We start from the raw sequence: 10,802 nt of genomic DNA on the forward strand, positions 1-10,802 counted from the left end.
GAACACTTTACAAAAGAAGACATACATGAGGCCAACAAACATATGAAAAAATGCTCATCATCACTGGTCATTAGAGAGATGCATATCAAAACCACATTGAGATACCATCTCACGCCAGTTAGAATGGCGTTCATTAAAAAATCTGGAGACAACAGATGCTGGAGAGGATGTGGAGAAATAGGAACACTTTTAAACTGTTGATGGGAGTATAAATTAGTTCAACCATTGTGGAAGACAGTGTGGCGATTCCTCAAGGCCTTAGAAATAGAAATTCCATTTGACCCAGCAATCCCATTACTGGGTATATACCCAAAGGACTATAAATCATTCTACTGTAAGGATACATGCACACGAATGTTTATTGCAGCACTGTTTACAACAGCAAAGACCTGGAATCAACCCAAATGCCCATTGATGATAGACTGGATTGGGAAAATGTGGCACATATACACCATGGAATATTATGCAGCAATCAGAAATGATGAGTTCGTGTCGTTTGTAGGGACATGGATGAATCTGGAGAACATCATTCTCAGTAAACTGACACAAGAACAGAAAATGAAATGAAATGAAATACCGCATATTCTCACTCATAGGTGGGTGATGAAAAATGAGAACACATGGACACAGGGAAGGGAGTACTACACACTGGGGTCTATTGGGGGGAATAGGGGAGGGACAGTAGCGGGGGTGGAGCTGGGGAGGGATAGCCTGGGGAGGGATAGCCTGGGAAGAAATGCCAAATGTGGGTGAAGGGGAGGAAGGCAGCAAAACACACTGCCATGTGTGTACTTATGCAACTATCTTGCATGTTCTGCACATGTACCCCAAAACCTAAAATGCAATAAAAAATAAAATAAAATAAATAAATTTCCTCTTTTCCTATTAAAAAAAAAAAGAATAGGGAATCCTTTCCAGAAGATTTTTATTTTACTTTTCCCACATCCATGAAAGGAATCACCATCTATGGTAGCTATAGCCTTATGAAATGTATTTCTTAAATAATAAGGCTTAAAAGTAGAAATTACTACTTGATCCATGGACTGCAGAATGGTTGTTGTGTTAGCAGGCATGAAATCAATGTATTAATGTCCTTGCACGTCTTCATCAGAGCTCTTGAGTGCATAGGTGCCTTGTGAATGAGCAGTGGTATTTTAAAAGAATTTTTTTTTTCTGAGTAGTAGTTCTCAACTGTGAGCTTAAAATATTCAGTAAATCATACTATAAGTAGATGTGCTATCATCCAGGCTTTATTGTTCCATTGATAGAACACAGGCAGAACAGATTCAGCACAATTCTTAAGGGTCCTAGGATTTTCAAAATGTTAAGGGAGTGTTGGCTTCAACTTCAAGTCACCAGCTGCGTTAGCTCCTAGCAAGAGAGTCAGTCTGCACTTTGAAGCTTTCAGGCCAAGCATTGACTCCTCTGTTCTAGCTATGAAAGTCTTAGATGGCGTTTTCCTCCAATAGGAGGCTGTTTCATCTGCATTGAACATTTATTGTTTAGGGTCGCTTCCTTCATCAATGCTCCTAGCTAGACCTTCTGGAAAATCTGCTGCAGCTCCTCCATCAGCACTTGCTGCTTCACCCTGCACTGTTATGCTATGGAGACGGCTTCTTTCCTCAAACTCTGCTAGCTTCCAACTTTTGTTCTGCCAACCTCTCTCAGCCTGCATGGGATTGAAGATGGTTAGGACCTTGCCCTGGATTAGGTTTTGTCTTAAGGGAATGTTGTTAATGATTTGATCTTCTGTCCAGACCATTTCGAATTCCTCCATATCAGCAATAAGGCTGTTTCACTTTCTTGCCATTCATGTGTTCACTGAGTAGCATTTAATTTTTGAAAGAGTTTTTCTTTGAATTAACAATTTGGATAACTGTCTGGTGCAAGGGATCTAGGTTTTAGCCTCTCTTGGCTTTTGACATGCCTTCCTCACCGAGCTTAATCATTTATAGCTTTTTATTTAAAGTGAGAGACATGGGATTCTTCCTTTCGCTCGAACACTTAGAGGTCATTGAAGGGTTACAAAGTGTCTTAATTTCAAAGTTGTGTTTCAGGGAAGAGGGAGGACTGAAAGGTGGGAGAGAAATTGGGAAAGAGCTGGTTGGTGGAGCAATCAGAATGCACACCTATGCTGGTTAAGTTCCCTGCCCTCTATAGTTGCGGTTTGTGGTGCCCCCCCAAAAATTATAATAGCAACACCCAAATCACCAACATCGCAGATCACCATGACAGATATGATGAAGAAGCTTGGAATATTGCAAGAGTTACCAAACTGTGACAGGGAGACAGGAAGTGGGCACATCCTATTGGAAACATGGCACAAATAGGCTTGCCTGACTCAGGGTTCCCACACACTTTCAATTTGTAAAAAATGCAGTAGCTGCAAAGTATGATCATGTGAAGCATGAAGAAGCAAGATGTGCCTTTGCTGTGATACTTTCAAATAGCGATGTCCTCAGGTGGCTGAAACCTCAGAAAGTGAAGCTGTGGATGAGGGCCTACTGTAATTTTTTTTTTTTTTTTTTTTTTTTTTTGAGATGGAGTCTCACTGTCTCTCACTTAGGCTAGAGTGCAATGGCACTATCTCAGCTCACTGCTCCCTCCACCTCCGGGGTTTGAGCAATTCTCCTGCCTCAGCCTTCAGAATAGCTGGGATTACAGCAGCACACCACCATGCACGACCAACTTTTATAATTTTTAGTAGAGACAGGGTTTCACCATCGTTGGCCAGGGTGGTCTCAAATGGTCTGCCTGCCTTGGCCTCCCAAAGTGCTAGGATTATAGGTGTGAGCCACCACACCTGGCTGCTACTGTAATTTTTACTGTAACGGAGAGGCTGTGGTTCTAGAAAGCGATGGTAAGGCTTATGTCAGTAGGGAGATAAGTAAAAATGATTCTAAGAATATTTTAAGAAGTTATTCTAATTTGTTTGAGTGTTTAATTCTTCTTTCCTGTTGCTTTTCTTCCCTGCAAAGGCATTAACGATGGTTTATGTGAAGAGTTAATAGTTTCCACTCTATTTGGTGGGTTATTTCAATGCTCACATCTGAGCATTGAACCCATCCCCTTATGCTGATTGCTGTCTTGCAAAGGAAGCTAACAGCCACCAGTGATGTCCAGCCTGTCTCTTGGGGCCATTTCCTTTTGATGGGCAATGCTAAATTGAGCCAGAAATATGTTTGGAAAAAGTAATCAGGGCCAACATTTGGGAGATTTAAAGTCCACTGGAGGTCAAAGAAGAAGCATAATTTGGAGTGAGGCCCAGCTATTGGGATGGGCAGTGGGAGGGAGTCTGAATGTGTGTGTCCATGTGTCTGTGCATGTGCATGTGTGTGTGGGGGGGGGGTGGCACTCCTGTGGTAGTTTTTATGTGTTCCCTATGTACTTCTTGGGTGAGCTGCCTTCTCTTAGAGAGTCTGGGCCAGGTCCACCCCCCCAAGTAAGTGTTGGTTCAGCTGGTGATGGCATTGTGTGGTTGAGGCTGAAGACAAACACGTCAGCCCTACAGAGCCCCTGCCATCAATTTGCTGCAAAACTCAGCTTCTTTCTAAGAATGCCAGCTCAATGAGAATTAGGAATGAAATAAGAAATTGCAGAAGACACTTTATATGCAATCCCCCAGGCAAGCAAAACACTCAGAACCAGCTGTACAAGATTGTGCTCTTTGATCAAACACAAACACTACAAAAGCTGATGAAACTGGTAACAGAATTGAAAGTTTTCTTGATCTGTAAGAAGTCAAGTTCCTTTTTTTTTTTTTTTGGTTGCTGACCTCAGCACCAGAGATATCATGAAGAATACTTTAAACAAGACCCTTTTGGGTGAGGGAAGAGAAGGATATCCAGCCATAAAAATTTCTGTTCTTTCCCCAGTAACCTGTCATCCTCCTGGTCCTGACTGTTCCATAAAAGCCATCTTTTGAAGACTGTCATCCCAACGGAAGAGCCATCTGAGATGACACCAGTTTCCAGCAGCTCCCGAGATACTACCCAGAGGGTGCCCAATGAAAGCAGGTGGCTTCCATCAGCATGGAGCCCTGAGGCAGAGAGGTTCGCATATGGTGTCTCAACTGTTAGTGCTTTTTGTACTCCGTGATTCATGCTTAGAAATGGAAAAAAAAACCCACCTCCTCCTCCCGAGGCATCTGTGATTGGCAACTCCTCTTAGGATTGTGCTGTATGGACTTCATGGGAAGATGCAGCGCATCTGACAGGAGAGGATGTAACTGTTTCTTCGCTGCTTCCAGCAGCTTGTGACAATGTCATAACTGAATTCTTTGGGGGGGCTCTTTGGTTTGTCAGTGGTTCAGGCTGCTTCAGGCTTGGCTTGACAAGAATTTTTTGAACACTTTTAAAGAGAATGTTGCCCATTGGCTATAATCCCCAGCAAGAATAAGAAAAAGTAATGATGACATGTCAGTTTGGGGATTCCAGAATATACTTGACAGCTGGCCATCAGATGACCGGCAGCAGCAAAATGTACAAACGAATATCTTAACAATTGATTAGAGCAGAATGGGCTGTCTCACAAACATTTATTTACCTATAGAAACAGCACAATACATTTAGAAGTTTATGTAGAGAGTCTTGTTATAATTGATTGTTGCACATAATTTGGCCAATTTTGTGTGAAGAATGGTAGTGGGGGGCTTCATAAATGAGTCAGTGGATGTCACATCTGCACGCTAGGATTGGACTCCTGTCCCCAAACCATCTTTACTGATCTACTTGCCTTGCTAGGTTGTTGTGAAGATTAAACGCAATCCTGTGTGTTAATGTGTTTCGTGAATTGCAGTGCACGTTGCCAACATCAGTTACTATTATTATCCTCAGACAGGAAAACTGATCCCGGAGAAAAAGTGAGACAGAGCTCCTAGAAAGATCACTTCTTTGCCTAGATGTGGCACTGGCCCACAGGTTAGAGGAAGATATTTACCTGCCAGGGATCTTCCTAGAGACAAAACAGCCTGTCCTTTGGGATGTAATCAATGAGAGTTTGTTACTGGAACATGCAGCAGAGAAAGGCTGCCGTGAAGGGAGACCCAAGCATAGTCTTAGAAGGTGAAGTTGAGGGGTGGGGAGCAGGGGCGCTATAACTCCAGGAAAGCAGGAAGACGCTCTGACCACAGACAGGTTTTTTGAGTAGAAAGACTGCATGTTGGAGAAATGAACTGCTCATGCTCTCATAATCTTAGTTCACACATTGAACACATATTTATCAAGCACAGATTCTGAGGTCTCCCTCATTCTGGTATCATGGAGGAAAGCCATCCTGAAAACAACCACACTACCATCACTCTGACTGACTCAGCAGGCCAGCCACTGAATAGGAATTTAGTTTCCATTCTAGACTCTGTCACTGTGAGGGTAATTCTTGGGCAAAAGTCCCTCTAGATTTCAGGAGAGTAGCAGACGAGTCCATTGATGGGTGAGGAGTGATAACCCAGTTGGCGGCAGCTCTCCTGGCTCCTTCCAAATGTCCTCCTGTAGGTTATCTTCAAATGCCCATCAAGATGATTATTTGATAAGTGAATTGTCTGCTAGGGCTGCCAGACCACAGACATTTCTTTTCTCATGGTCCTGGAGGCTGGAAGTCCAAGGTCCAGGTGCTGCAGGCTTGGTTTCTCCTGAGGCCTCTCTCCTGGGCCTGCAGATGCTGACTTCTCCCTGTACCCTCACAGGGACTTCCCTCTCTGTGTGTCTGTGTCATCACCTCCTCTTCTTACAGGGACACCTGTCATATTGGATTAGGGCCAACCCTTAAGAACTCATTTAACCTTAATTACTGCTTTAAAGACCCCATCCCTAAATACAACCACATTCTGAGGCACTGTGTGTTAAGATTTCAATGTAGGAATTGTAGGGGAAGATAATCCAGCCTGGAACACTATGTACAAATTCCAGTTATTAATCTGTTTGTGTCAAACTGCTTATTTCACGGGATTTTGGCCACCCTCCCCACCAGCTTGATTCCCTCGTTTCCCTGTGCCAATCTGGCTGCTGGTTAGTGCCCTGGGTAGGGGCCACACAGAGGTAGACAGCATGGTGAGAGGAAGTGAACTGGACAGGGGGTTGACCCCAACAGGTGGAGGAATGTCAGACAGGTTAGGTCATGGGTGAGAGGAAACAGAGCCACTCTTTAGGCCAGCAGAGACTCCTTCAAGTAAGGGTGTGTGTGCTAACTGATTGCAGCATCCACAGCAGGAAAGGATACTGGCTGCATCATGGCAACTGCCACCCTCAGCCTCAGGTGGGAGTTCCTTCTGTGCATGATATTCTTGTTAATAGCCTGAAACATTTCTTGAAGGGGTTGTCAGAATTCTAGGATGGTCAGGACAGGATCTCAAGGGCCAGTAATCAGGCTGGAGCCTGAAATGGTCTTGGGTCCACCAAAGCCAGACAAGAGAAGGTTTGCTGAGAGTATCTAAAATGTGCTGAAGGAACAGGTGAACAGCATAATTTTTTTTGTATCTCTATCAGATATATTCCCAAGCATTAAAAGTTGAAATACAAGGCAAACAAAAAGTAACTGACATTGATAAACATGCAAATGACAGTATATTCAAGTGTCTACAAGTAGCGGTGGAGGCCAGCTGATAGAACTGCCTCTTTTGCAGATGGGAAAATTCAAGTCCAGGCAGTTCCAGGTCAAAGCCGCACATGGAGTTGGTGGGAGACACGGAACTGGAGTCTCTCCGAGTCCAACGCTATTTCTACAACCCACATGGGCCATGGCTTTTAGCATTAGGGGGAATTTTATTCTTTATAGCATACTATCTCTAGGAAGCTGGGATTTCTAATTCTCCTTGGGTCTTAACTAAGTACTTGTCACTTAAAAATTAGGCACTTTAATTATATGAAAAAGCACATGACTTATACACAAATTTCAAAATGAACTTAAAAATTAGACAGCATCAGGAATTAATTAAGTCATTTAATTCCTCAGCCAACAGGTTAATTTTAGTAGAAAACTGCTTTAGTATACACCAAATGCAATACTAATTTGAGAATGTTTTCATTATTTCTACTGTGTGTTTCTTTTTATCCTTCTTTTATTCTTTATCTCCTCACACAAATATAGAGCAGGGAGTCTTCTCTCTGTATGCCTGTTGGTGAGCATTCCAGAGGATGTGCATTAAAAAGTGCAGGACTGCCAGGCATGGTGGCTCATGCCTGTAATCCCAGCAGTTTGGGAGGCCAAGGCACGTGAATCATCTGAGGTCAGGAGTTCGAGACCAGCCTGGCCAACATGGTGAAACCCCATCTCTACTAAAAATACAAAAATGAGACGGCGTGGTGGCAGGTACCTGTAACCCCAGCTACTTGGAAGACTGAGGCAGGAGAATCGCTTGAACCCGGGAGGTGGAGGTTGCAGTGAGCTGAAATCATGCCATTGCACTTTAGCCTGGGTAACAAAAGTGAAACTCCATCTCAAAAGAAAAAAAAAAAGTGCAGGACCAACTTTACAATTAAGAGATTTTGAAGTAATGTTTCTTTCTGTTTTCTACTGACCTACCTGACAACTTTGTCTGAAAATACCTGACTCCACTAACATCTTGTTTATTTGAAGTTCTTCTTGTTTAGTTTTCCCTTAGCACATTTTCTTTTGTAAATAAGAAAAGATACAATAAAAGCACAAAAAATAAAATAATTACCTTAATCTTAACTGCACTAACATACTTTGAAGTTCTCTTAAAGAAAAAACATGACTTCACCAATATCTAACATTCTCTTGACAATCAGTGAAAAGAAAATTTACACATCACAAAATAAAATTACATAAACAGATTACTTAAGAAGCCAGAATTTCCAGTTATGCACAAGATTTTCCACAGATATTAGACTCTACCCTTGTACACTAAATAAACAGCAAGTGATAAGGAATAGAAACAGTTCCTGTTTCCTTGTTGAGCAACCAAGCAACACAGAAGAAATCATTTTTGTTTAGAAAGAAAATAAAAGAAAGCAACGTTTCACAGACAGGGAGAGATGTTACCACCAAACCAAAGGTCTCTATAAATTCTATGTTTATTCCACGTTGTGGCTCCACATCTGACTGGGCAAGGCTTCTAGGGTTGGGCATCTCTGAGACTCTGTTTGCCAGGCCGCCCCATTGTCAAGGGTAGAGAACCTGGAACCATCTAAATCATTCAGCAAACCGCAAGATTCTGGGGCCACACCCAAAGAAACAGGGCAGAAGGCTCACCAGCATAACAGGAGGCCCGAAGCCCGAGCAGTGTAATAACATAATGCACAGTGTAATTAAGCAATTACTAGGAACTCAAATGAAGGGTGTTATTGTTTTGCCCTTCCTCACCGAGTATCAACTGTAAGCCTGGCCACAGCTGTACTAAAGCCAAACTCTACATAAACGTCTCCCTCTCACCCTTGCCTCCCCTTCCTCGTAAAGAGCCAGGGGCCTGGCAAATATTCTCCCAGTCACTTTGGGTCATAGGTGGAACACTGGCTTTTCCAACAACATTAGGAGGCGGTGCCCAGCCTTGGTTGTTGTAACAGCTACAAGGTCCACACCTCTCGGGGTGTGAGGAAGGCCTCCTTGACTAAGGAAATTGAGATACTGTAAGTGTTCCAAAGACCCTTGTGTCTAAAAGCCAGAGCTACCGTAATCTCCTTCCAGTTCTGGCACTATCTTCCATTTCATATCAAGTCTCAAGAAAGGGTCCTGGGCCCATGAGTGCTGGCGGCCACCTCCTCTTTCATTCTCTCTGACTCTACTCTGTCCACAGAGGCCAAGCAGCCTGGAGCACAGTAGGTTGAGCACAGACTGTAAGGTGGGTGCCTGGATTCACACCCAGCTCAAACACCTGGGAAACCAAGAGACATTGGACCCACACTCCATCCTGCCCCACTGCTTCCCAGACATATGTTCTCAGGCTCTTCCAGAATGTAGAATTCATATGAAGCCCTGTTCAGCTCACAGCGATTTTATGGGAGTTAAGAGTAGACATCTGAAAGCTGCTAAGTAGAAAAATTGCATAGTGCGGCATAATATAAGGAAGCTTGTCAGTGGGTCTAAATACTGCTTTCCTCCTGGTCAATTCCACCCTTCTGAGGTGAGGTTTCCTGTCTTACAGAGCTCTCTCTGCACCATTCTCTCACTGGTCAACACGTCAGTGTTCCCTAGTTGGTTTGTAGGAGTTAGTTTCTCTTCTGTTACCACATTATTTCTTTGCAAAGGAAATCAGAGTTTTCACTGCCTCTAGAACCTTTACTGGGATAGCATACTTAGAAGTCTTTTTTAATGGTTGTTCAAAACATTTTATTTGTTAAGTTGGATTTGTGGTAAGTTTTGTAGGTTGGCTCAAATATTCATAATTTACCCTGAATGAAAACTTAGCATGTACAGGTTGAGTATCTCTTACCTGAATTGCTTGGGACCAGAAGTGTTTCAGATTCTTGATATTTTTGGATTTGGGAATATTTGCATCTACATAATGAGATATCTTGCAGACGAGACTGAAGTCTGAGCATGAAATTCATTTGTTTCATATACACCTTACACGCATAGCTGAAGGTAATTTTATAAAGTATTTTGAATAATTTTGTGCATGAAAGAAAACTGTGGCTGCATTTTGACTGTGACCCATCACATGAAGTAGAGTGTGGAATTTTCCACTTGTGGCATCACGTTGGGGCTCAAAAAGTTTCAGATTTTGGAGCATTTCAAATTTTGGATTTTCTGATGAAGGATGTGCAACTTCTATGTGTCTTCTAATAATATTTGGCCTTTAAATTAAAAGAACATTCCAGATCCAGTAAATTCTGCGTGTTCTCATGTATCTCCTTCCTGTGAGCTGTTAGTTCAAAGGAAGCCTCCGCCTGCCCCAGGCATGCACATGCTCCATCTTGGGTGAGCATGCTTGCTGGACTTTCCGGGCTGTCCAGGCAGCACAGACACCCAGCACTGGAGCCCGCTTGGGAGTTGTTCTGTTTACAACCACTGGAAGATGTGATGAGAGCAGAAGAAAGAAGAAAACATACGCTGTCTGGGAGTTTGAAGCTAACAAATGTTGTTATTAGAAATGTATAGGCTGGGAAGAAATTTTTAACACATTATTATAAAAATTTTAAACATATAGCAAAACTGAACCAATTTCACAGTGAAGACACACAGTTTACCAAGTCAGGCAAGCTTACTAGAATTATCTTATAACACACCTATCATCTCTCCATTGCTCTATCCATCTGTCAACCCATCTTATTTTTAAAGTGCATTTAAAGAGTGTACTCTTCTCCATAAATACTTTACCCTGAAGACAGTCTGATATTGACAATTTTTCTTTTTTGAGGTAAAGTTTATGTAAAATGAAAAGTAAACCTTCAATGTACCATTTTGTGGGTTTTGGCAGAAGTACTGTGTGTACTTGTGTAAGGTAAACCCCTGCCAAGATTTACAGCATTGCTGTTACCCTAAATGTCTCATCATGCCTCTTAAGCTCTGCCTCCACCATCCTCAGGTTAATTTTCCTTTTTGTAGAACTTCATAAAGAGAGAACCATACAGCCTGTGCTCTTTTATGTAAGCTTTCTTTTATTTGACAAAATGCTTTTAACATTCATGTGGGTTACATGAATGTGTAGTTCATTTTTTTTATATTGCTAAGTGATGTTCTGCCAGATGACTAAATCACAATTATTTTATTCTTTCTCATATAGATGGTCTCCTGGGCTGTTTTCACTTTTCTGCTATTATAAATAAAGCCATTGTAAACATTCTTGAACAGATCTTTTTGTGGAAATATGCTTTCATTTTTTTTTCTCTTGAGCAAATACCTAATAG

General features: G+C 42.2%; 1 long non-coding RNA gene across 1 annotated transcript in view; it reads left to right on the plus strand.

Annotated features, from left to right (window-relative positions):
* LOC103792326 (uncharacterized) overlaps window positions 1–9,783 on the plus strand; it is a 93,441-nt gene extending 83,658 nt beyond the window's left edge. Inside the window, exon 4 of the long non-coding RNA XR_619010.5 lies at window positions 3,876–9,783. This is a non-coding gene — a long non-coding RNA (uncharacterized LOC103792326). The remainder of the gene's footprint in view (window positions 1–3,875) is intronic.
* Window positions 9,784–10,802: the final 1,019 nt, after the last annotated feature.

The sequence above is a fragment of the Callithrix jacchus genome, chromosome 4, assembly GCF_049354715.1.
Source record: "Callithrix jacchus isolate 240 chromosome 4, calJac240_pri, whole genome shotgun sequence".
Taxonomy (NCBI): Eukaryota; Metazoa; Chordata; class Mammalia; order Primates; family Cebidae; genus Callithrix; species Callithrix jacchus.